The 24,886-nt window shown below is 37.9% G+C and overlaps 1 long non-coding RNA gene across 4 annotated transcripts in view; it reads right to left on the bottom strand.

The window, feature by feature from the left end:
* LOC108529740 (uncharacterized) overlaps positions 1 to 24,886 on the bottom strand; it is a 148,937-nt gene that overhangs the window by 95,346 nt on the left and 28,705 nt on the right. The window contains exon 5 of one of the 4 annotated variants that reach the window (XR_001885660.1): positions 7,569 to 7,610. The exons of the other annotated variants lie outside the window; for them this stretch is intronic. This is a non-coding gene — a long non-coding RNA (uncharacterized LOC108529740). Of the gene's footprint in view, positions 1 to 7,568; positions 7,611 to 24,886 lie in introns of those variants that run through there. 4 annotated transcript variants of the gene reach the window in all.

Below are 24,886 nucleotides of genomic sequence, written 5' to 3' on the forward strand. Positions count from 1 at the left end.
TCCCGGCCAGGTGTGGGATATAATCTCCTGGTGTGCCCATTTGCTTAAAGTGCAGTATTGGGGTGGGAGTTACCCGATTTTCCAGGTGTTGTGTGTCTCAGTTCCCCTGGCTAGGAAAAGGGATTCCCTTCCCCCTTGCACTTCCCAGGTGAGGCGATGCCTCGCCCTGCTTCAGCTCTCGCTGGTCGGGCTGCAGCAGCTGACCAGCACTGATTGTCCGGCACTCCCTAGTGAGATGACCCCAGTACCTCAGTTGAAAATGCAGAAATCACTGGTCTTCTGTGTCGCTCGCGCTGGGAGTTGGAGACTGGAGCTGTTCCTATTCGGCCATCTTGCTCCACCTCCCTCCTTTACCACAATTTTTATATTTATGCTATTGTGTTGCCATTTAGTGCTTTTGTCTCTCAACTTTAAAAACTTTCTGTAGCATTTCTTGTAAAGCAGTTTTAATAATGATAAACTCCCTCTGCTTTTCTTTCCCTGGGAAAGTATTTAACTCTCCTTTATTTTTTAAGACAGTTTTGTAGGATACAGTATTCTTGGTTGGCAGTTTGTTCTTTCAGTACTTTGAATATATCATCCTTCCTACTTCTAGACTACAAGGTTTCTGCTGGAAAATCCACTGATAGTTTTATAAAGGTTCTTTTGTACATAACAAGTAACTTTTTTCTTTTTGCTTTCAAAATTCTGTCTTTGTCTGACTTTAACAATTTGATTATGTGTCCTGGTATAGATTTATCTTATTTAGTGTCCTTTAGGATTCTTGGATCTGGAGGTCTGTTTTCCTCAGATTTGGAAACTTATCTGTAGAACTTTAGACATTTTTTTTTTTTTTTTTTTTTTGCATAAGCTTTCTGGTCCTTTATCTCTTCTCCTTCTGATACTTCCATAATATATATATTGGTCCACTTGATGGTGGTCCATGTTCCCTTAAGTTTTCCTCACAATTTTCATTTCTTTTGGTTTTGCTCCTTTGAATTTACAGTGACCTGTTTTTTGAGTTCCCTGATTCTCTTGCTTCATATAATCTGCTGTTGAACACTCATAGTGAATTTTTTAGTTCAGTTACTATGTTATTCAACTCTATGATTTCTTGTTGGTTTTTTTTATATTTCTTATCTCTTTGTTGAAATGCTTACTTTGTCATGTGTTGTTCTCTTGATCTCCATGAGCACCTTTATGACAGTTATTTTGAATTTTCTGACAAGTAAATCATATACCTTTGTTTTGTTAGGTTCTGTTTCTGGAGTTATATCATGTTCCTTTGTTGGATACATCTTTGCCTGACTTTTTAGTTTCTTTGACACTCTGTGTTGGTGTCTGTACCTTAGGCAAAGTAACCTTTTCTTCTAAACTGTACAGATTGGCCTCATAGAGAACAAGACTCCCACCAATCAGAGATTCTGGGAGCCTCTCAATCCTTTATGCTGGTCCAGTTCTCTTCATTGTTCTCCTAACACCCCAGGTGTCCAGGGTATTCTGGGTCCTCACAGTGCACCAGGCCAAGTGAGACTAATGCTAGTTCCTTTGGCAGCCCCCAGAAAAGTTGGATCATTGGATGCTCTGCCTCTTTTCCTCCCCAGGGAGAAGCTATATCCTGGGGATTTTTGACCACTTGCTATGTGCTAAGCCAGGAAGTAGGTCTATGGTGACTGACAGCACAAATCTCCACTTCTCCTCTAACTTCCCCCTGCTTGGCTAGACTACTTCAGGTCCCTTTAACACTCTAAGTCAGGTAAGTCAGGAGCCAATCCTTTTGGAAGCCCCTGGAAAAGTTGTGTCATCATTCACTGAGATCAATTATTTTCCTCCCCAGAGAGAGGCAGATAACTGTGGTTTTTGTCTGCTCACTCCATGCTGAGTCATGGGAAGGCACTATGGCATCTACCAGCCCAAGCCTCTGTCTCTGTTCTCCCCCAGGCAGTTACACTGCACAACACCCATTAGAGGTCTAAGACTGGCAAAGCAGATACCAGTTCTCTGGGGCAGTCCCAGAGAATTAGAACGTTGGACACAAGGATCGACTCTTTCTCTCCCCAGGAGGAAATTGAGAGCTGAGATTTTTCATCTGGTCTCTCCATGCTGATGGGAAAAGAGGAATGGCAGAATCTATAAGGTCAAACAGCCATCTCTATTCGCCCCCCATGTGGCTGGCAAGACAAGCTAGTCCTCTGCAGAAAAGTGAATGTGCTAGATGCATGAACCAATTCTTTCTCCATGGAAAAGCTGAGGGTTTGGCAGTCTCTTTCTAATCATATGGTGTTGTGCCTGGGGTAAGGATTACAATAAGAGGGTGTCCCAAATTTCCCTATCAGCTTTAGTGAGCATAGTTTCACATTTGACAAGGGTGCAGGAGACTTTCAATTACTTTCCAGATTGCCTATACAGGGAATTTGTCCATGAATTGTTGTTGAATTGATGTGTTTGTGAAGGAAAAGAGAGTCTAGGACTTCCCACTCTGCAACATTTGATGACCTTAATGACATTACTCCTACACATGATTTAATTTGCTAATATTTTGTTGAGGATTTTGTGTCTCAGTTCATGGAAGATATTTGGTTTTAGTTTTTTTTTTTTTTTTTTTTTTGAAGGGTGGGGTTGATACTGTCTTTATCTGCTTTTAATATTCAGGTAATAGTAGCCTCATAAAATGAGTGAGAAGATTTTTCTCTCATTTCATTTTCTGAAATAAATTGTGTAAAACATTAGTGGGTTTTTGTTTGTTTGTTTGTTTTTTGAGATGGAATCTCACTCTGTCACCCAGGTTGGAGTGCAGTGGCACGATTTTGGCTTACTGCAACCTCTGCCACCCAGGTTCAAGTAATTCTCCTGCCTAAGCCTCCCGAGTAGCTGAGACTACAGGCACTCACCACTGCGCCCAGCTAATTTTTGTAGTTTTAGTAGACATCGAGTTTCACCATCTTGGCCAGGCTGGTCTTGAACTCCTGACCTCATGATCCACTCCCCTCAGCCTCCCAAAGTGCTGGGATTACAGATGTGAGACACCACACCTGGCCAAATAAGTGTTAATTTTTAAAAGCCAGATAGAATTCACCAGTGAAACTATTTTTGGTTAATTTTATTTTTAGGAGTTCTTAGTTACAAATTTAATTTCTTTGATGGTGATAGTATCATTTAGGTTGTTTATTTCATCTTAGTTGAAGTTTGATAGTTTGTGTTTTTGAGATTTTTTGACAGACTGGATTTTTTCATCCATTTCTTCCATGTTGTCAAATTTGTGAGTATTACATTTTTCATAGTATTTGTGTTATCCTTTTAGTGTCTGCATGACCTGTCATCATATCACCTATTCATTCCTGATATGGATGATTTTTGTCAGTCTTGCTAGAAATTATTGACTTTATTGGAGTCTTTCTTGTTATTTAGCAATATCTTCATTGATTTTCTCTATGGTTTTTCTATTTTTTATTTCACTGATTTCTTCTGTTATTTCATCTTTCTGTTTGCTTTGGGTTTATTTTGCTCTCTTTTTCTAATTTTCAGATTTATCAACTTAGATTATTCATTTCAGACCTTCCTTTTTTCTAATGTAAGCATTTAGAACTATAATTTTTTTCATCAGCACTGCCTTAGTTACATCCCACATATTTTGATAGATTTTATTTTACTTTCATTCAATTTTATCTATTTTTCTATTTACTTTGCAATTTTCTCTTTGATTCATGGATTATTTAGAATTCTGCTATTTAATTTATTCATGTATAGAGACTTTCCTGTTATCTGTTACTGATTTCTTGTTTGTTTTTACTGTAACCAGAGAATAAACTGTACAATTTCATTTCTTTTAAATATGTGAAGTTTTGTTTTATGGCATAGTATAGGGTCTATCTTAGTAAATGTTCCAAGAGCATTTGAAAAAACAATGTTCATTGTGCTGTTATTGCATGATGTATTCTATATAAGTGAAATAAATCCTTTTGGTTGATTTTATTGGACAATTCTATATCCTTGCTGTGTTTCTGTGTAGAATTTCTATCAATTGCTGAGTAAAGTCTTGAAGTCCCCAATTTATTTTGTATTTTCACATGACAGAAAGAGAGAAAGAACTAGCTCCCTTCCTCTTCTTATGAGGGCATTAATCCCATCAGAGGGCTCTAGACTCATGACCTCATCATCTCCCAACATCTTCACCTCCAAATACCATAACATTAAAGCTTTACCATGTGAATGTGGAGGGGACACAAACTCAGTCAATAGCTGTCATTATGAACATGTTAGGGCTTACATTCTACCATTATATTATTTGTTTTCTGCTTGTTTCCTCTGTTTACCTTGTCTTACCCTCCAGTGAATTATTTGAATATGTTTTAAGATTTCATCCTGATTTATTTGTAGTTTTTGAGAATATCACTTTGTAGAGCTTTCTTAGTAGTTGCTCTAGGTATTAAAATACACATACATACATTTTCACAACATTTTACCATTTCAAGTGAAGTGTAGAAAACGTCTATTTAGGTCCTTTTCTCCTCCATTTTCAAGTATGATTGTCTTAAGTAGTTCTCTCTACATATATTGAGCACCAGATCAGTTGCTCTTATAACTTTTCTTCAACCATCAAATATAATTTTAAAAACTTATGAGAAGTAGGATGGCCCATTATATCAGAGGCCCCCAACCCCTAGGCCACAGACCAGTACCAGTTCCATCACCAATTAGGAAACAGGCCTCACCGCAGGAGGTGAGTGGCAGAGGAGAGAGCTTCACCACCTGAGCTCTGCCTCGTGTCAAATCAGCGGCAGCATTAGATTCTCACAGGAGCATGAACTCTACTGTGAACTGCACATGCAAGGGATGTAGGCTGTGCACTCCTTATGAGAATCAAATACCTGATGAGCTGAGGGGGAACAGCTTCATCCTGAAACCATCCCCCACTAACCCGGTCTATGGAAAATTTGTCTTCCATGAAACCGGTCCCTGGTGTCAAAAAGGTTGGGGATCACTGCATTATATTCATCTCTATTTTTACACATTCTGATACTCTTCTTTCCTTTTGAAACCTTCAAATCTTACTCTGTTACCATCTTCTTCCTAGTTAAAGAACTTTCTTTAGTCATTTTTAAAGTTAGATTTTCTGGCAACAAATTTTCTTAGGTTGCCTTCATCTGAGAATGTCTTTGCTTCTCCATTTCTGATAATATTTTTCCTGAATATGAGATTCATGGATGGTATTTATTTTCTTTTAATACTTGAAAAAAATTATGCTACTTACTTCTGGCCTCCATGGTATCAAATGAAAAATCTGCTGTCATTCAAATCGATACTCTCATATAAGTAGTATGTTGCTTGTCTCAGGCTGTTTTCAAGACATTTTTTTCTTTTGTCTTCAGCTTTCAGAAGTACAAATATGTTGTAGCTTGGCATAGATTTCTTGGGATTTATCTAATTTGGTATTTTCTTAGCTTCTTTTTTCATAGATTTAAGTCTTTTGCTAAATTTGGGGAATTTTCAGCCTTTATTTCTTCAATAAATTTTTCAGGTTCACTCTCTCATCTCCTTCTGGAAATCTGATTAGAATGAATGCTTGCTTTATTGTTATTGTCCCACTAGTTTCTGAAATTCTGGGGGCTTTGCAGAGGTTGCACGAGTGAGTTGCTATTCTGTTTTCTTTCTGTTTTTTAGATTGAGTAATTTCTATTGATCTGTATTTTACTGATTCTATCCTTTTCATCTCCACTGTATTACTGTGGCTATCAAGAGAGCTTTTATGCTAGTTCTTATATTTGTCAGTTCTAAAATTTGTTTAGTTCTTTCATATAATTTCTATTTCTATGGTGAGATTTTTTCATTTGTTTTAAAAATTAATAACTGGTTTTTGAAATAATTTTATTATGAACCATTTAAAATCCTTGCTGGATGATTTTAGTATCTGATTAATCTCAGTGTTGGTGTCTATAGATTTTTCTTTCATTCATGTTGTTATTTTTCTAGTTCTGGGTATTATAACAATTTTCTATAATACTCGACATTCTGTATATTATGTTGTGACACTCTGGATGCTATTGAATCATTTTTCAGCAGGCAGTCCCTCTTTTTAGGTATAACATAATGGATGGGTAGGTGTGTATGATCAGCTTCTCTCTGGGCCCTGACAGCAAATGTGTACGGCTGACTTGTACTGTTTTGTTGGCTCTGAGTGGATTTTTAAGATCTAATCTGAGTTCCACTGCCACTAGCATAGACGACTGACTCACACCTCTTTGTGCCTATATTATGGAGTCAGAAACAGCTCTCCACTGAATCAAGGGAGATGATGGAAAATCAAGGTGCCAATTAACCTTACTTGCCTCCACCTCCTTCCACCTCATAATACTAGGTGAGGATGTAGGATCAGTTCCCCACTGGGTTCTGCTTACATGGGATGGCAGGTGTTAAAACCCAGTGCTGTCAACTAGCCTTGCCTTACACTGCCTTAAGTCTTGTCACTGCTGAGTGTGAGTATATGTTCAGCATGCCACTGGACCCTGTTGACACTACCCTGACAAGGGGAATCTTAGCATCATGTGCTTCTACCAGGTGAAAATACAAGATCCACTTCCCACAGCCTCACTAATACTACCCCAGCAGGAGAATCAGAGGGCTGCCTGCTTCTCCCTGGTGGGGGATAGAAGATCAGTTGCCCTCCTTCATTCTGCCAATAATCCATCAAGGGGAATCAGATAACTGCTGACTGCTTCTGCTGGGCAGAAGATGGAAAAACAGCTCCCAGCTGGGTCCCACTAACACCGCACAGTGGGGGAATCAGAATTGCTGCCTTCTTCAGGTCGGAGGGGCAGGAGGGGTGGTGGAAAATCAACTCCCGATATGGCAAAACTGAAACCGTGGAAGGCACAGGATGGTTTTTCCACTGATGTTTGGCTGGAGTAGGGTGGGTATTGTCAAACTGGTTTTCTGCTGCTAGACCACTATTTTTAATCCCTTACCTGAAGGGAAAAGCTGTTTTTGGAGCCAATTTTGTCTCTTGCCAGTTCCAGATTGGAGGCTTCCGTGATGCTGTCTGCGATGTATGGGAGGCAATAAGTAAACCCAGCTATATCACTGCCATGTCATTCCTAAAGTCCTGAGGTCCTCAGATGCTCACCTTCTTATTTCCACTCTTCAGAGTATTCCTATACTTTTTGAATTATGTCTAGAGTACATTTAGTCGTAAGAACAAGAGAGGAATATTGGAACTATCAATTTTTGGTGCAACTAGAAATCCTCCTTTTCAGCAGAACCAAAAGTATTTGCTTTCATTTTTAATAGAGATATAATTTTATAATTTTCTTGTGATATAATTCACATACCATGCAATTTACTTATTAAAAGTGCATAATGTGGCCGGGCACGATGGCTCACACCTGTAATCCCAGCACTTTGGGAATCCAAGGTGGATGGATCACTTGAGGCCAGGATTTCAAGACCAGCCTGGCCAACATGGTGAAACTCCGTCTCTACTAAAAATACAAAAATAAGCCTGGCATGGAGGCACGTACCTGTAATCCCAGCTACTTGGGAGGCTTAGGCAGAGAATCGCTTGAACCTGGGAAGCAGAGGTTGCAGTGAGCCGAGATCACGCCACTGCACTCCAGCCTGGGTGACAGAGTGAGACTCTGACAAAAAAAAAAAAAAAAAAAAATGTGTAATTCAATGGTTTTAGTATAATTCACAGAAGTAGGCACACCACAATCAGTCTTAAAACATTTCATCACACCCCCCAAAAATCTCCATATATATTAGCAGCCACTCTCTGTTTCCCTTGAAGATCCCTAGCCCTAGGCAACCACTAATCTACTTTCTAACTCAATAGATTTGTTTATTTTAGTCATTTCATATGAATGGGATGCTATCAAGCCAGTATTTAAAGAATGGCTTTTTCACTTAGCATAATGTTTTCAAGGTTCATCCACAATGTAGCATTTATCAATACTTCATTCCCTTTTATGGCTAAATAATATTCCATTGTATAGAGATATTAATTCTATTTATCCATTCATCAGCTGAAGGACAGCTTCCATTTCTGGGCCATTATGAATAATGCTGCTATAAACAATTGTGTATACAGGTTTTCTTTGTAGACTTATTTTTATTTCTTTGAGTATATACCTAAGGGAAGAATTACTGGGTCTTATAATAACTCTGTTTTTATTCTTGTGAAGAGCTGCCAGACTGTTTTCCAAAGTGCCTATACCATTTTACATTCTCGCCAGTGGTGTATGAAGGTTCCAATTTCTCTACATCCTTGCCATCACTTGTTATTATGTCTTTTTGATTACAGCCATTGTAGTGTACATGTTGTTTTGATTTTAATTTATTTGGTGACTAATAACATTGAGCATCTTTTCATGTGTTTATTGGCAATTTGTATATCTTTTTGGAAAAATGTCCATTCAGATCCTTTGCCCATTTTGTAATTGGGTTGCTTGTCCTTTTAAAATTGAGTTGTGAAATTCTTTATATATTCCACATACCAGTACCTTAACAGATATATGATTTGCAAATATTTCCTCCAATTTTGTAAGTTCTCTTTTCACCTTGTTAATAAACTCCTTTGAATTACAAAAGTTTTAATTTTAATAAAGTTCAACATCTCTTTAATTTCTAAGAAACAAGTAACATTATAATGTGCATTCGTGATTTTTCTTCAATAGGGTATGTAGAAATATTTTCTGGTCTAAATTTATGTTATTTGTTGAGTAGGTATCTAGAAAAGATAAGATATCCTTTAGAATTTTCTAAGAAAGAGAGTAACCATTTTCCTGTTCTATGCCATCTTTTGAGGTCCTGTTTGGGACAAAATTTGTATAAATATTATACCAGTATGTGATCTGTGTGATTTAATTTTTTTTATTCTTTTATTTGTTGTTTTTACTTCCTCTCAACTGTTTTAGGAATGGTTTTACTTGCTCTCCAATTATTTTTTAATTGGACCATGAATGTAAAATTCAATAGACATGTATGCAGAATAAAGGTTGAGGAATTTGTATAGCCATCAAAATTGTTTGTATTTAGGAATGAATAAAAGTTTTGACAAAGTCATACTCTATCTGAGCTAGAACTGGGGTTCAGAGAGGACTCCAAGAAGTTCCCTGTAAGTGCCCTGGATGCCATCCTGTGCACTGCACGAGGCCTCTGCTAAAATCTTTCTACGAATCTTGGTGAGCTACCAAACCGTGCAATGTTAACAGTTCTCTGTCACAACAGAGATAATGGATTCTGATAGTAAATGGAGGTGATCAATATTCTATCATGTTTCATGGTATTTGATCTTTAAGAAAAATAAATGCCAACTAAACTGCTTTTAAAATGAGATGTGCTTAAAGAAAAGGGCCTGAAGCCTGGACCCAAAATCATTTCCTAAAACAATTTTATGGGGCATAAAATTCCAGCATTATAGCATAATATGTAATACTATTTTATAGTGTAGAGTATTAGTTTAGACATTACACTTTGTTCAGTAATAGCTTATTGAATATATAGTATGTGAGAAGACAATAATAAAAGGGTGAACATTGTGAAACACAGATTTGAAGGTGCATGGAGTCCCTCATCCTGATATTTTACAAGCACAGTTAATCAGACATTATTTTACAGTGGCTTATCTAGCATTTTGAAATTTATTAATCAGGGATTAAACAAACTACAAAACAAAATAATTAACTGAGCTGAAAGAAAGTAAATCCTATTACAGGTGCAATATACTTAGTACTCTGAGATTGCAATTACTAAATATTATAGAGCAAATTATGTAAAAATATTTCGATGCCCACTATATTTTCTACAGGGTACGATTTGCAATTTCTTCAAACTTCCCACACACAATGTTTGGCTGACCAATTAACTAGCATTACTATCTACTTTAGCATTATTAAAGAAGAAGAAGAAAATAAGAAGTGTTGTTGGCATGTGAGCCTCATTAAAAGGAATAGTTCATGGAATGCTAAGGGTATGTACATTGCAGAGGATGTGCACTCCTTTGTTTGTGGCCTATGAAGTAAAGAGATGAAGGGAGCGGTAGTGGCCAGGAAATTGTCCATAAGGTCCCTTGTACTTTTAAAAAACCCATCTTTTACAATTTTTAAAAGAATATAGCAATTATGAAAATTTTGAAATGATAGGATTATTAAAATGAAAATTAAAATCACTCATAACTCTACTATCCAGCATACATTACTATCAAAATATATTTGCAAACTGTTTCCAGTGTATAAAATACATATAATATATAATATAAAACGTATTTCACAAAATTTAGTCACATTATATATAGTGTAAGAATATTTACCTTTATTAAAAACACTGCAAAATGATATCGTTAATGGTGCCACGTATTTTATTATGTAAATAATACTAGTTTACAAAAACTGCTTCTCCCATACACTGTTCCTTGGAACAGTACCATCTGGTGTGATGTTAGAGGATGTTACACAAGATAAGAGAGCAGTCTTAAAAATAAATCTGACAAACACTGTTAATAAATGCTTTAGGAAGAATTTCTCAGAGTTTTAATATGTTAATGTGCATGACCAAACTGAAAAAGAGTAGTGCAGCTGCATCTTTGGGGTAAATACCCGAGGTTCGTGAACTCGCGCCAAGAAAATTAAGGACAGGAACACAAACAGGTAGTGAGTTTAGGAGCAGAGATTTAATAATCAAAAGAGAAAGGAGAAGGGCTCTCTCTCTTGCGAGAGAGGGACACCGGATTGGGAATTCCGGCCGGCAGCAGAGCGCACGGGATTTTATAGACAGGCTTGAGGAGTTGGTGTCTGAGTTACATAGGGCCCACAGATTGGTTGGACCAGGTGTGACATTTACATAGCATGCGGGGGAGGCTGGACACCCGACCCTAATCTTATGCAAATGGGCTTTCCACTTGGCGGCACTATGTTTTCTGTTCCTTACTGTACACGTGGCCGGCAAAAAGAAGGGAAGATGGAGCCACCATTTTGAACGTGCCTAGTCCCGGTTAGCTTTTTCCTATTGGCACAACTGCCAGCATTCACCCATGAAAGCTTCAAACTTTCTTGTCTATGTCTGCAGCTCGATTTTACAGGCTACTCCTTGTTAGAAAAGAAAATGATTTGGGGGCTGCTTTATCCTCACTATCTGCCTAAATAATTTCTTCTTAACCCCTATATCAGTAGTAAATTTAAAGTTTTCCCATGCTTATTTAACTACCAATGGTATCCTTTTTCATGATTTTATTATTATATAATCTATTCTTACACATTATTATATCTGTACATTAGATAATGCATATATCTTATATTATTAATATCTTATGAGATACTAGTGGACTATACAACACAATGTGGGAAACACTGAATTAAAATACTCTTCTGCATATCAGTTGGTCTTTACTGCAGAATAACCTACCCTAAGACTTAGTAGCTTTGAAATTATAATTATGTATTTGCTCACAATTCTGTGGATCAACGATTTGGGCTGAGCACAACTGAGATGTCTCAATAGCTCCGTGTAGTGTTAGCTGGGCTTACTCCCATGCCAGGGCCCTGCTGAGCCAGCTCAAATGGCTGGGCCTCACTCACCCTGAAGTCTCTCACCCCCTCAAGGAGACTATCCCAGGCTTGTTCATGTGGTAGCAGGGTTCTGAGAGACGGAATAGAAGCTGCAAGGTCTCTTCAGGCCTGTGCTTGGAATTTACATGTCATTCTTGCCTCATTCTATTGGTCAAACCAAGTCAAAAGGTCAGTTGAGATTCAAGGGGTGAGGAAATAGATCCCACTTCTTCATGGGAGACACTGCAAAGAATTTGTGACCATTTGCAATCTACCATACCTCTTGTCAAACATGTATGTTGTTTCTAGACAGTTGAGATTCAAGGGGTGAGGAAATAGATCCCACTTCTTCATGGGAGACACTGCAAAGAATTTGTGACCATTTGCAATCTACCATACCTCTTGTCAAACATGTATGTTGTTTCTAGACAGTTGAGATTCAAGGGGTGAGGAAATAGATCCCACTTCTTCATGGGAGACACTGCAAAGAATTTGTGACCATTTGCAATCTACCATACCTCTTGTCAAACATGTATGTTGTTTCTAGACAGTTGAGATTCAAGGGGTGAGGAAATAGATCCCACTTCTTCATGGGAGACACTGCAAAGAATTTGTGACCATTTGCAATCTACCATACCTCTTGTCAAACATGTATGTTGTTTCTAGATTTTAGCTGCTATAAATAATACAGTAAGGAACACCCTTATACATAAAACTTTGTGTGTACTTTTAGTAGTTTCTTTAGGACAAATTCTTATAAGACAAGAATTACTGTGTCAAGAGCTATGGCTACATTTAAGGATATCAATATGCATTGCCAAATTTGGTAGAAATACTATAACAATCCCCTCTCACCAGCAATATACATCCCAGAACTTTTTTCCTCCAGTTTATTGGAGACAAATCCTGTTTACTTTCAGCTAATGTACCCTCTAAATTTTACTGTAATATGTCCAGGAGTGGTGGTTCATGTCTGTAATCCCAGCACTTTGGGAAGTCAAGGCCGGCAGATCACTTGAGGTCAGGAGTTCGACACTAGCCTGGTCAATATGGTTAAAACTCACCTCTACCAAAAATGCAAAATTAAGCTAGACATGGTGGTCCACGCCTGTAATCCCAGCTACTCGGGAGGCTGAGACACAAGAATCATTTGAATCCAGGAGGCAGAGGTTGCAGTGAGCCAAGACTGTGCCACTGCACTCCAGCCTGGTGACAGAGTGAAACTCTGTCTTAAAAAAAATAAGAAATAAATTTTACTGTAATATTATCCTTGAAGTCCATGCTACAAGACCACACTTTATAGATGAAGCAGTTTTGTAAGAACAAGATACTTTGGGTTTCTCAGTAGCTAAGTCTCTTTTATGAGGTCCAAAATAAAATACATTTATGCAAAATTCAACTATGTGGAGAAACAGCATTATTTTCAGACTCACTAAAATTTTTTGCACCCTTGTAACAGGAAAATGCCATAGCTAATTTTCCATAGCTTGGACAATTTATGATATAATCCCAGTGACCTAATCAAACACATTTACTTTGGAGACATCAATGAAGAAAAAGTATACATTACAAAGGAAAGATAATTTATAAGACTTGGAAACTTTTTTTCTGAGGAAGCGGGGAAAGGAATGAGATAGTACTATATCATAAAGCAAATGAAACTAGCTTTTCTAGAATGGAATTTTCTTTTCTCATCATCCTCTTCTGAACACATCCTTCTTGTCCTGTTGAGGAGATTTGGGAAGCTCTTAGGTAAAACATAGTAAAGATACTGAGACTGCTAGCCTAACACCCCATTGAGTTATGTGAGGATAAAGCCAACATTTTCCAAATACAGATTTTTTTTTTTTCATATTCTTGACTTTGGAAACGCTGAAGGGTTTAAAGCTTCTGGCCAGGCACGGTGGCTCAAGCCTGTAATCCCAGTTCTTTGGGAGACTGAGATGGGCAGATCATGAGGTCAGGAGTTCGAGACCAGCGTGACCAACATGGTGAAACCCCATCTCCACTAAAAATACAAAAATTAGCGAGGAGTTGTGGCACATGCCTGTAATCCCAGCTACTCAGGAGGCTGGGGCAGGAGAATTGCTTGAACCCAGGAGGCAGAGGTTGCAGTGAGCCGAGATCACGCATTGGACTCCAGCCTGGGTGACAGAGCAAGACTCCATCTCAAAAAAAAAAAAAGAAAGAAAGAAAGAAAAGCCTCTTCCAGCTCTTTGTGGTAAGGCTCTTACATTAACTTTCTAAAGTGGCACTGAGAGAAACCCTGAGAACTTCCAGAACCTGGTGCCATACTCCTATAAACAAAGGGACCTTAGGCATCTACCTGAGGTAGAGTCTCTGGATTTAAAGCTGATTTGATGGGAAAAGTAATGTCTTGCATCATCTTCAGGCTTCTTGTGTGTTTATAATTACCTAATGGTATAATTTTATTTTTCTGGCAATGGATATACCTGCATTCTCTTTGAGGTGTTGTGGGTATGATAAAGGGGTTGTATTTGGGAGAATCAATATCTTGGATTATTGAGACACAAGCAGCGTCTGACCAGGCCCAAGTAAAGTGACAGCATAGAACAGATCCAGGAACACTTCACCATGGAAGTTGCACTATTAGAAGGTGGCATCAAGGAATGGGGTAGATTCAGTCATGGGGATAGGGATGCTTCTTCAATGGGAGAATAATGTAGTAAAGAAAAATATGATCAAAGAACCATGGATACTCTAGGAAAATAAAGTTCAGAACCAGAAAGCTGAGATTTGCAATATTGAATGAATTTATGAGGTTAATCCCTAAAGGAAATTTCATGCAGAGGGTATTGAGAAAATGGACTCGTGGAGAATTACCTATACTTTTGTTTCCTTGAATGCAGAATGCTTAGAGAAAGATTATTTCTGAAAAGCTTACTTCTGGTGATATTGAAAAAGATTATTTCTAGGGACATTACCAGAATGAAATGATAGAATTAAGAAAAGAATCCAAGCCGGTGTTAATCAGGCACTGCCCATGTTAAGATCATGACACTAGGTGCCAAAGTTCCAAAACTTGCATGTAGGGGTAAATGCCAGGAAAAAAAAAATGAATCGTGTGTTTACTTTACAATGGAATTGTTACAGCAGTGGACTATGCCAGAGAATAGTCCATCCATTCTAGAGAATGAAAACGCAGTCAGATTATTTAGTCTTGGAGGGCCCTGTCTTTAAAAGTGGTGCATGGCGAAAGCTAAGAAGATTTCATTCCACTCCCACACTCCACAGGATGCTGGTTTTCGGGCAGATTTTCACGGGATTGTTGAAAGGTCTGAACATCCTGGGATTCCTCATAGGGGAGGAAGGTGAAGGGGAGGCTCCATGGCAATTAACAATGTGGGGAAGAACTGCACGTGCAGATGAATCTCAGAGGGTCCCTCAATAAAGTTTGACAATGTGCAAAAATGTTAAAGACAGATCACAAGTAGGCCTGTGACCCCTATGCCATTGCTGCGCTAGCCCCAAGTGGCATTCAGCTCCAAGCAGCTGTGACCAGCTCCTTCCATCTTAAATGCCCCCACAGCCTTAAGCTGTCATTCCCTAGGCTTGTGGGACTAAAAGTAAAGGTGTCATTGTGAATAAAAGAAGAGTTAGGGAATGCCAAGAATAGCTGAGCTACAGGTCTTGAATTACTAGCATTTTCACTGGCAAAAAGTGAGATTTACAAATCCCAAGTATGCAAAGATACAAATTCCATTATACTGTATTTAATTGAATTTAAGACACCATCATTTGTAAGATGCAGTGTTATTTTGAGTACTATTAAGAAAGAGAAATCACTGCCAACTAAACTATGATACGCCATGGATTTTTGAGCTGTATCTGAATTTCAGATATGTTAAGATGTGAAAAAAATGTGCATCTGGGAATCAATGAACTAAAGTATTTCTATAAGTGTACTTAACTCTCAAATTCCATTTTTACTGATGATAACAGAAACATTGATCTTCCCAGTTCAAAGTAAACTGTTTTTCTGGATTTTACTGTCTCATTTGGGTAAACAGAAATCTCCTAGAGATAGTTCAGAGAGAGGGGCTGTTTTCTTAATTTCACAAGGGAGAGTGCCACAGTTCTGCTCAGACCACAGGATCTCAGCTGACATGTAATACAATCTGCTGTGGTCATCTGGAACCCTTTCAAGGCCTCTATTGTCCCGGTCTATGCGTTCTGTGTCCGGCATGACCAACACTGCAAGATGCCTGCAAGTCAGCCAGCTTTTTTGGCCATCACTAGGGAACCTCAGACACTCCCAACTGCCTTTCCCACCCTACAGTGAGATATAGGACCCATCAGATTACACATCTCTGTCAACTAGGGCCATACTCATGCCCTGGCTCCATGCTACACCCAGCGTTTCTCAGAGAGACCTGTAATTTCTCCTGATTGCAACCTGGGGAAGGTATAGATCCCTCTTTTTGAAGAAACCTAAACTTGTTTTACATTTCTATTGCCTCCCTAACACAAAGGGCTTCAACCCCAAAGACAAGCCAGGTGCATATTCCTTTCCCAAGGACTCACAGTAACCAATTTTATTCTTCTCTTTTCTCAGTTTCACTCCCACTTTAGGTCAACTGATTTATCTTTATTCCCAAAGGCACAACGATCTACCTAACTATTCAGACTAACCTCTTGTTTATGCCAGAATGATGGCTTTTGATGATGTACAAACGTCTCCCTAGAAGTTCAAATGCTAACGATTTTACCCTTTTCTTACTCTGAATAATCCCTCACCCTGAAGGCAGCTCAAACAGAAAGCTAGGAGAAAGGAATAAGAAAGGTGAGTAGTAGAAACAAGAGAAAGAAATCTTAAGTTAACATGCCAAAATGCAATACAGTAATATTACCCCCTTATCCACAGGAATGCTTCCTAAGACCCCCACAGTGGATGCCTAAAACCACAGATAGTACCAAACCCCATATATACTATGCTTTTTCCTATATCCATACATGCCTATGATAAAGTTTAATTTAAAATTAGGCATAGTAAGAGATTTTTTTTTTTTTTTTCTTATCCCCAAAATCCCTTTTTAAAAATTTTTTTTAAAAAATGGGAAAAAAAAAATTTTTTTTTTTTTTTTTTTTTTTTTTTTTTGAGATGGAGTCTCACTCTGTCGCCCAGGCTGGAGTGCAGTGGCGCGATCTTGGCTCACTGCAAGATCTGCCTCCCGGGTTCCCGCCATTCTCCTGCCTCAGCCTCCCGAGTAGCTGGGACTACAGGCGCCCGCCACCTCGCCCGGCTAGTTTTTTGTATTTTTTAGTAGAGACGGGGTTTCACCGTGTTAGCCAGGATGGTCTCGATCTCCTGACCTCGCGATCTGCCCGTCTCGGCCTCCCAAAGTGCTGGGATTACAGGCTTGAGCCACCGCGCCCAGCCGAGATTAATAACAATAACAAACAATAAACTAGAACAATTATAACAATATATTATAATAAAAGTCACACAAATGTAGTCTCTCTCTTTCTCTCTCTCTCTCTCTCTGTCTCTCTCAATTATCTTATCGTACCATATGTATTTTCAGAGAGCAGTTGCCCACGGGTGGGTGAAATCACAGAAAGTGAAACCACAGATAAGGGGGTAGTACTGTGCCACTAAAACAGTAATCCTATGAAATCTGGCCCACATTCTCCCTAAAACACCTGAAGGGGTTATGCCTAACCATATCTTGGGATAAATTTGCTAGGCAGGTAATTTTTTGGAGTAAGTTGTAGGGTTGGCAAAGCACTTCAAGGATATCCTCCACAGTCCCAAAGATCTGAGCTACTAGCTATAACAATGGAGATAAATTGTTTTTTAGGAGTTATTCACTACTGTCAGTAGCAGGCAATGAACCCATATGCCACCACACTCCAATGCGCGCATTGAGCATTGCTGTACTCCCTCCAAGAGAAGATAGGAAGAGCCAGGAATCAGCCAACAACTTATAGAATTGACTCCACAGATCCCCAAGAGCCAGAATTGATATCAAAAATGGCCCTAATTCTTCACCCTTTCCTTTATTCATGCCTCTGCAGTGTGACTTTTAAGTTTCTTTCATCAAGCAGTAAAATCTATTACCCCACCTGAATCTAGTTTGGCCCTATGATTCAATGTGGCCCTTGGAATGGACCAAAGTGGCTGCGTGCCACTTCCAAGCCTGGATAGCCAAAGGCCTTTCACGTTTCTACTTTCTCTCTCCTGAAACTCTGTCCAGCATCATGAGAATAATTCCAGACTCATCTGCTGGATAATAAGTCACGCCCATGAGCCAACAGCAACCAACCTCCAGACACCATTTTTCACTCAGCCATTCCACTGAATGATGCACATGTGCACAAGGCCAGTCAAGATCAAAACTGCTAAGCAGACCCATAGACTTGTGACCGATAATAAAATGCCAGGGCTTTTCATATTATTTTTTGGAGTAATTTATTATGCAGCAATATCTAAAAAATACAGAAAATTGATACCCAAAAGGGGATGTTGCCTTAAAAACATATAAGACACCATTGGTTTAGGGACTGGTAAGAAGCAGAGGCTGGAAAACAGTGGGCAAACTTAGCAAAAGTCAGAAAAATGGTGAGAAAATAATACTAGAGGATGAAAATATGGTGGCCTGTATTATGGAGTAGTGAAGCAGGTGACAGAACAGTTGCCTGCCTTACTTGAAAGGTGAAAAGTGTATGTAGTAAACTTTTGGATTTGACTAAAGAAGTCCCCAGGAAAAATGTTAAAAGTGTTCTAGCTGTGTGTGATATTATACAGAGGTGGAAAAAAGATAACATAAAGAAATCACTGACAAATTTGAAAGCAGAATTTGGAGAGAATATAATGAGCCATAACTTGATGAGTTGGAAAATAGAACTTCTCATAACCAGTGTCCCCAGCCTGAGGACAAAGATTAAACCAAGAGTCAAAACCTAAAAAAGAATGAAGACGGTTTACAGGTTTTCTAATTTAGTCAAAAGGACTAAATTAGTCGTTTTGGAATCTTAAGACTGTGGTTCCACAGAAGTCATCCCAAAGTAGCAGTAACTCAAAAGTGGCATGCTTATTTTTTGTCAGAAGGAATGGATTTTGATTCAATTCATAGGAAGATTTTTTAGGAAGTACACATGTGAAAATACCACCAGCTTGGACTAAAAGGAACTGAAATTGTTCAAATTGCAAAAGGGTTTTAGCCTTTAACTTTCGATGGGAAAGAATCAGTTTCAAAAATCTTATTAGCTGGCAAAAGTGAACTGTTTCTTCAGAATCAGCCAAAGAGGTGATGGACAAGGAAGGTTGACAGGGTAAAGAGTGAGAAAAACCAGTGGACTGAAACCAACCACTTATAAGAAGCAGTAGAGACAAGTGGGCTGAGAAGATACTCCCAGGGAAAAGAACCCAGGTCCCATTAAGGAGCATTCTCAGCTCCTAGTACAGGAGGACCTGCAAAAGTTCCCAGCTGCATTTCATAGCTGCTACAAACCAGTGACTCCCATGTTTCCTGTTTTTGATGGAAGTGTTGTTTGCATATCTCACAACTGTGTGTTGGCTGTGGGAAAGACAGCAAACTTGCTTTTTAATTCATACATCTCTGAATCAAAAGGAGCTATATCTAAGAAGCCATATCTGAACCTGATTAAGATCATTCAACTCTGGAATTCAAGTTTGATGTCATGATTGATGGAAGCTTCTGGGGATCCTGGAATTAGGGAACTAAAGGTGGGCTTTAATAGAATGTTCCCAGTTCTTTCCCTGGCCTCCTCATCTTTATCCATCCACTTCTCAATGTGGCTTTGAGCCCCTCCCAACAAGAGGTAGACTTTATTTTCTCTGTTGACTTGATTTGGCCAAGTGGCGGAAGTGATGGTATACTAATCTTGAACCTCGATCTCAAGAGCTAATAGACATGTGTATGTGTGTGACTGTGTATGTGTGTGTGTGTGTGTGTGTATACTACACTAGTCTTACAGTAGCTACATACATATAGATGTATATACCTATCATAAGAACTACAGATGTATATAGCTACTGTAAGAAGAAGCTTAGGTTAGCTCACTGGAAAGACGTATGGCTGAGTTATCACCATCACTACAGACATTAGCCGGTTAGCCCCCAAACATGTCAGATGCCCCAGCTGACAACAGATGCATGAGTGAGCCTAGCCAAGATCAGCCAAGTCTGGAGCAGATCAGAAAGTCATCTATCTGACTTACAAACTCATGATCAATTACAAAACTCCTATTTTTTAAATCATTAAGTTTTAGATGGCTTTTGCACAGCAATAGTTAACTGATACAGGATAATGCTCTATCAAGAGGATCATAGGAGTAATATCAAGATTTTTCTATCAATTCTGTGACCTACGTTATATCTTTAGAAAAACAAACTTTATATCTACTAACCATAGTCAGTTTCTGTTGTTCGCATCCAAACTCCTAAACCACTAATTTATAAACGAATCTCCTCATCTTTGGAATATGCAGCATAATGTCATACTTTTTTCACTTCCTGCAGAACCAACAAATTTTAATCCACTCCTACTTCATGAACATCATCTAATAAAGATGATCCCAAAGAGAATACAGAGCAACACTAATTGTAGGTGACTCATAATTCCCTTTCTCCCTCTAAAACTAGAGATTATGACAATCAGATTTTTATTGAATAATTCTCAGTAGGAATTTTATAATTGATTCCACAGAACAAAATGAGAAATTTATTTTTTAAAAACTCTGAAATATTAATCTTGTTTTCTTCCAAAGCAATTTTGCTCAAGGATGATAATCATGCATTTTCTTTGTACCCACCGAAATTTATATAACACTGAATATTTATCAAGTTAAGATCATCTAAAGGTTTTTTAAAGCACAATTTACATTGACTTATTTCTTCTCAAAGTGGACCATACATCATAGTCTACAGGGAAAAACTAAGGGCACACCAACAATCTGAAAACTCTATTATATTTGCATTTACTTACAATCATGCAGGAACTTGAATTTTCCTCAAGTTTTCACAAATCTATCTGGAAACTTGTTAGGTGCCTTCCTAACAAGTTCCTAATATTAGTACATCTGAACTAGTGTTCTTGGTTATCATGTGGCTGGCAACTCACATTTCCTTTTTTTGTTGAGCCATATCACTGTCATGATAATACTTGGGTCATCAATGCCACACAAATAAGAGTGGTCATGCTGACAGTGCTGCTGGGGAGGCTGAAGATATCTCCACTGAGGTTGCTGTTTCAGGCTGGCCAGGCATCCTGTGTTCTGATGGTGCCATTTCCCCAAGTCATACCCTCGTCTCCCCAGTTGCAGACACTGCTAGAACCAATGATGCTGAAGGTGTCTTATGTTTTTAAAGACTAATGGAGATTTTGCTGAGATAGTGTTTTTAATGTTTGCTTTTGGCTTTTAGTAGTATTTGCTCATTCTTATTTAAGAGTTTTAATCTAGCACTCAATCTTGAGCTGGCTGAGCAACTGGAAAACCATATTCTAATCTTTTGCCTTTGACTTTGACTAAGGCAATATGCCTCAGATTTCATTTATGCCATCAAGGCCCTTTCCAGGAAGCACTTCTGTGCTTTATACAGTATATACAATCCCCAGACAAGACCCTTACTCAGTTGTCCAGACATACACAGAGAGGTATTAATTCAAGAATAAAATACAGTTTAAGCTCAGGCAGGGACCACCCATTTTTAGGTAACAGAATAAGTAAGAAAAAAAGAAAAAACTCTCACTTTATTTAGATACTTTTCATTTAGCTGAAGTAGATTTTTATATACACAAATACAAGCAAATGTCCTATAAAGTCTACTACTCATAATAAAGCCCATCTATCATGAGTTTATTATGTGCCAAATACTTCAGAGTACTTCACCTACACAACCACATTTTTCACCTTTTCAGATGAAGAGATTGAGGTTTAAAGGAATATTTAGTAACTTAACCAAAGTCAACAGTTAATCCAGGCCTACTTGATGCCAAAACTCTTATTCTTAATCTCTGTGATTTAGTGAAGTAATTAAGAATGAGATTATGAACACAAAGAATCTCCTATATAAAGAATGAGATTATGAACCTGAAAACCACTGACCTTCATTCATTCAATAAGCATTTATTAAATTCCTATTTATGCTTCAAGCTACGCTAGACACTTGGAGAATGATGAACAAAACAGCGTGTACCCTCTTGGAGCTTGCATTTGAATTTTCCTTCCCATCCTTCTTGACAGATAATCTAAGATCAATAAATGCAACTTTAGTAAAAGAGAAGAACATGAACTTGAAGTCAACCTATCCTCCAAGATCAGTGAGGCACGTGACCTTCAGAGAAGCATATACTTCTTGAGATTTCCTGGAAGATACAGAATAACACAGTATCACCACCCTTATGCTCTTTCTAGAGGAGTTTTATTTTATGGCAGGTGCCTCATAGAAAAGCATTTATGTTACAAGTTAGCATAATTCTGAAGAAACACAATCCTTTTATAGTAAAATATGGAACTTGGATTGATTAATAAACAGAGTCATCTACAGAATAAGAATTTCACAGTGCAACTCCAAAATGAATCCATTTTTATAATATCTTCTCTGCCAGCTAATTTAGAATATACTATGTGCAAAAACAAAAATGCTGTCCTTAAAATAAAACAGGCCTCAAGGAATATCTGTTTTAGAGTTGACTAAATTCCCAAATACTGAAATTTCTTAACCTTCCACTTGAAAAGACTAACAAAAAAGTCAATGTTGTTTCTCCTCTGCAGAAATACTAGATACTGCGTTAGATATCACTAACAGAAATATTAGAGATTGCCTTAGATATCTCTAACAGAAATATTAGATATTGCCCATTAGATATCACTAACAATGCATATAATGTCTTAAAGGGTACGTAACAAATGGGGCTTGGAGAAAAGAGGGAAATATGTTTATGTGATCTATAAAATAAAGTGAAAAATTTTAACCACATTGATTCAGTAAGATTTTCAAAATGAATACTCAAAGGGAGATTTTCCTTGACTTTTCTTTTACTTCAATAAACTATTTATCTTATTAGAAATAAGAGGGCATTCTCCACTGGCCCCAAACACATAGAACCTGTATTTCATATTCTTCCGGTGAGAAAAAGGTTCCCTGCTATAACATTATATCTAACATTTGAATGAAGGAAAGAGTAAAATATTAAATTTGCTTACACAGAGGAGCAAAGTCCATGACACAACCATCTAATAAGGTTGGCTGAGTAACTTACTGTGAGTAAAACAATAGAGCAAGCAAGGATGCAGAAAAGACTCCATAGATTGCTCCACATTTTTATAGTTTAATCATAAGTCCCTTTTTCTGAAGAAATTTCTTTCAATCATGTTAGGAAAGGATGGCATAATTGGTTGTCTTTTTACCAGCCCAAAATATGAATAGACACTTATCCTTCATGGTATAATTTGAAAGGCTGATCAAATCTTATCATGAAATCTACCCTTTTCCTCCTCTGTGCCTGAAATTCCACTATTAGCAATTCAATCTTTTGGATCTTACAGGATTTTTATTTTAAATGTACTATGGTCTCTTGTGGCCAAGCTTGTTGTAGTTATAATAGCCTTTGGTATTTCTGAATTTCCATTCGCTATAGAACTTCACATGCATGTTTAGATTAGCATGCTTGAAATTATTAAGGCAGAGTACAAAATATCATTTTGAAAATTAGATATAAAAGTAGAGGAAATTTACTAAATTTTGGATGTAAAATAAGCTAAGTTGTAAGGTCATGACATCCATTCTTCTCCCTTCAAAGATATGAACTTATTCCATTTTTAATTATATAATCTTCAAAAAATAAATTACCCATCATATTACCTAAACCAATGGTTAACAACCATCACAGTCAGACAATTTCTTACCTAAGTTTAAAAGAAAAGTTTTCAACTACATCAATAGCTCCTCCAGTATAATGTAGAAATTGTTTTTGAGCATCCACTAAGGACCAGCTACTGTGATAGGCATATTAGAGAATACAAGATCAGACTTGGCTCTTGCCCTCAAGAGGGCCCCACATAAATTCAGGTAGTTCTAAGGCAGCACAGACTATGACAAATGCAGCAAGAGAAATACAAACACAATGTTAGTGGAGACACAGATTACTTTAAAATTGGGAGAGTGACCTGGAGAAAGCAGTGTAGAGATTTCTCAAAGAACTTAAAATAGAACTACCTTACCACCCAGCTATCCATTATTGGGCATATACCTAAAAGAAAATAAAACATTCTACCAAAAAGACACATGTTCTTGTATATTTATCACAGCACTATTCATAATAGCCAAGACATGGAATCAACCCAAGTGCCCATCAATGATGGATTGGAAAGAAAATGTGGTACATATATACCAAGGACTACTACACAGCCATAAAAAAAAGAACAACATTATGTCCTTTGTAGCAACATGGATGCAGCTGAAAGGCCGTCATTCTAAGTGAATTCATGCAGAAACAGAAAATCAAATACCACATGTTCTCACTTGTAAGTGGGAGCTAAAACATTAAGTACACATGGACACAAAAATGGGAATGATAGACACTGGAGACTCCAAAAAGGATAGAGAGAGGCAGCAAGGGTTGAAAAACTATCTACCAGGTACTATATTCACTACTTGGATGATGGGATCAATAGAAGCCCAAACTTCAGCATTATACAATATACCCCATGTAACAAACCTGTACATGTACCCCTTGAATAAAAAATTTAAAAATAAATACATAAATAATAAAAGAAAACTGAAGCATTGAAAATACTGGTAGACAAGGTGAAATGCGCTAAAAATTCTACTCTGTGCCAAACTAAGACAGAAATGAATAAGGCAATACTGCCTTGATGAAAAATCAATGACTATCAGGGGAGCAGGTCTTGAAAGCGCTACTGTGGGCCAGTGTGGCACAGTGATGGTGTAAACAAGTTATGACGCCACAGAAGAAAAGAACACAAAGCATTTGTTTTTATAGAAAGGTTTGGGGAGGTGCCTACCTTGAAATCTAAATAACAGATAACAAAGGGAGATGAAGGACATTCCAGGCTACAAAGTTCAACCATCACATAGTTGAGGAACTGCTCTGAAAGTTGGGTATGAGTTTCACAGGAGTAGATTGTCATGGAGACTTCGAAAACAAGGCAGTAAAAAGCAGCAGTTCCTTATTTTCTGCAAGAGACCCCTTTATAAATAAGAAAACAGCTACTGGCTCAAATTTCCATTTTATTCTTCCTGGATTGTGTTTTATTATTTTATCGCTGTTGTCGCTGAGCCCTTCCATGTCTCCGAAATTCACACTTTCCAAGCTTTTAAGAGTCTGGCCAGTCACGGCCTCACAAATTCTATACACCAT

This window comes from Rhinopithecus bieti, unplaced genomic scaffold, assembly GCF_001698545.2.
Source record: "Rhinopithecus bieti isolate Rb0 unplaced genomic scaffold, ASM169854v2 scaffold_6792, whole genome shotgun sequence".
NCBI lineage: Eukaryota > Metazoa > Chordata > Mammalia > Primates > Cercopithecidae > Rhinopithecus > Rhinopithecus bieti.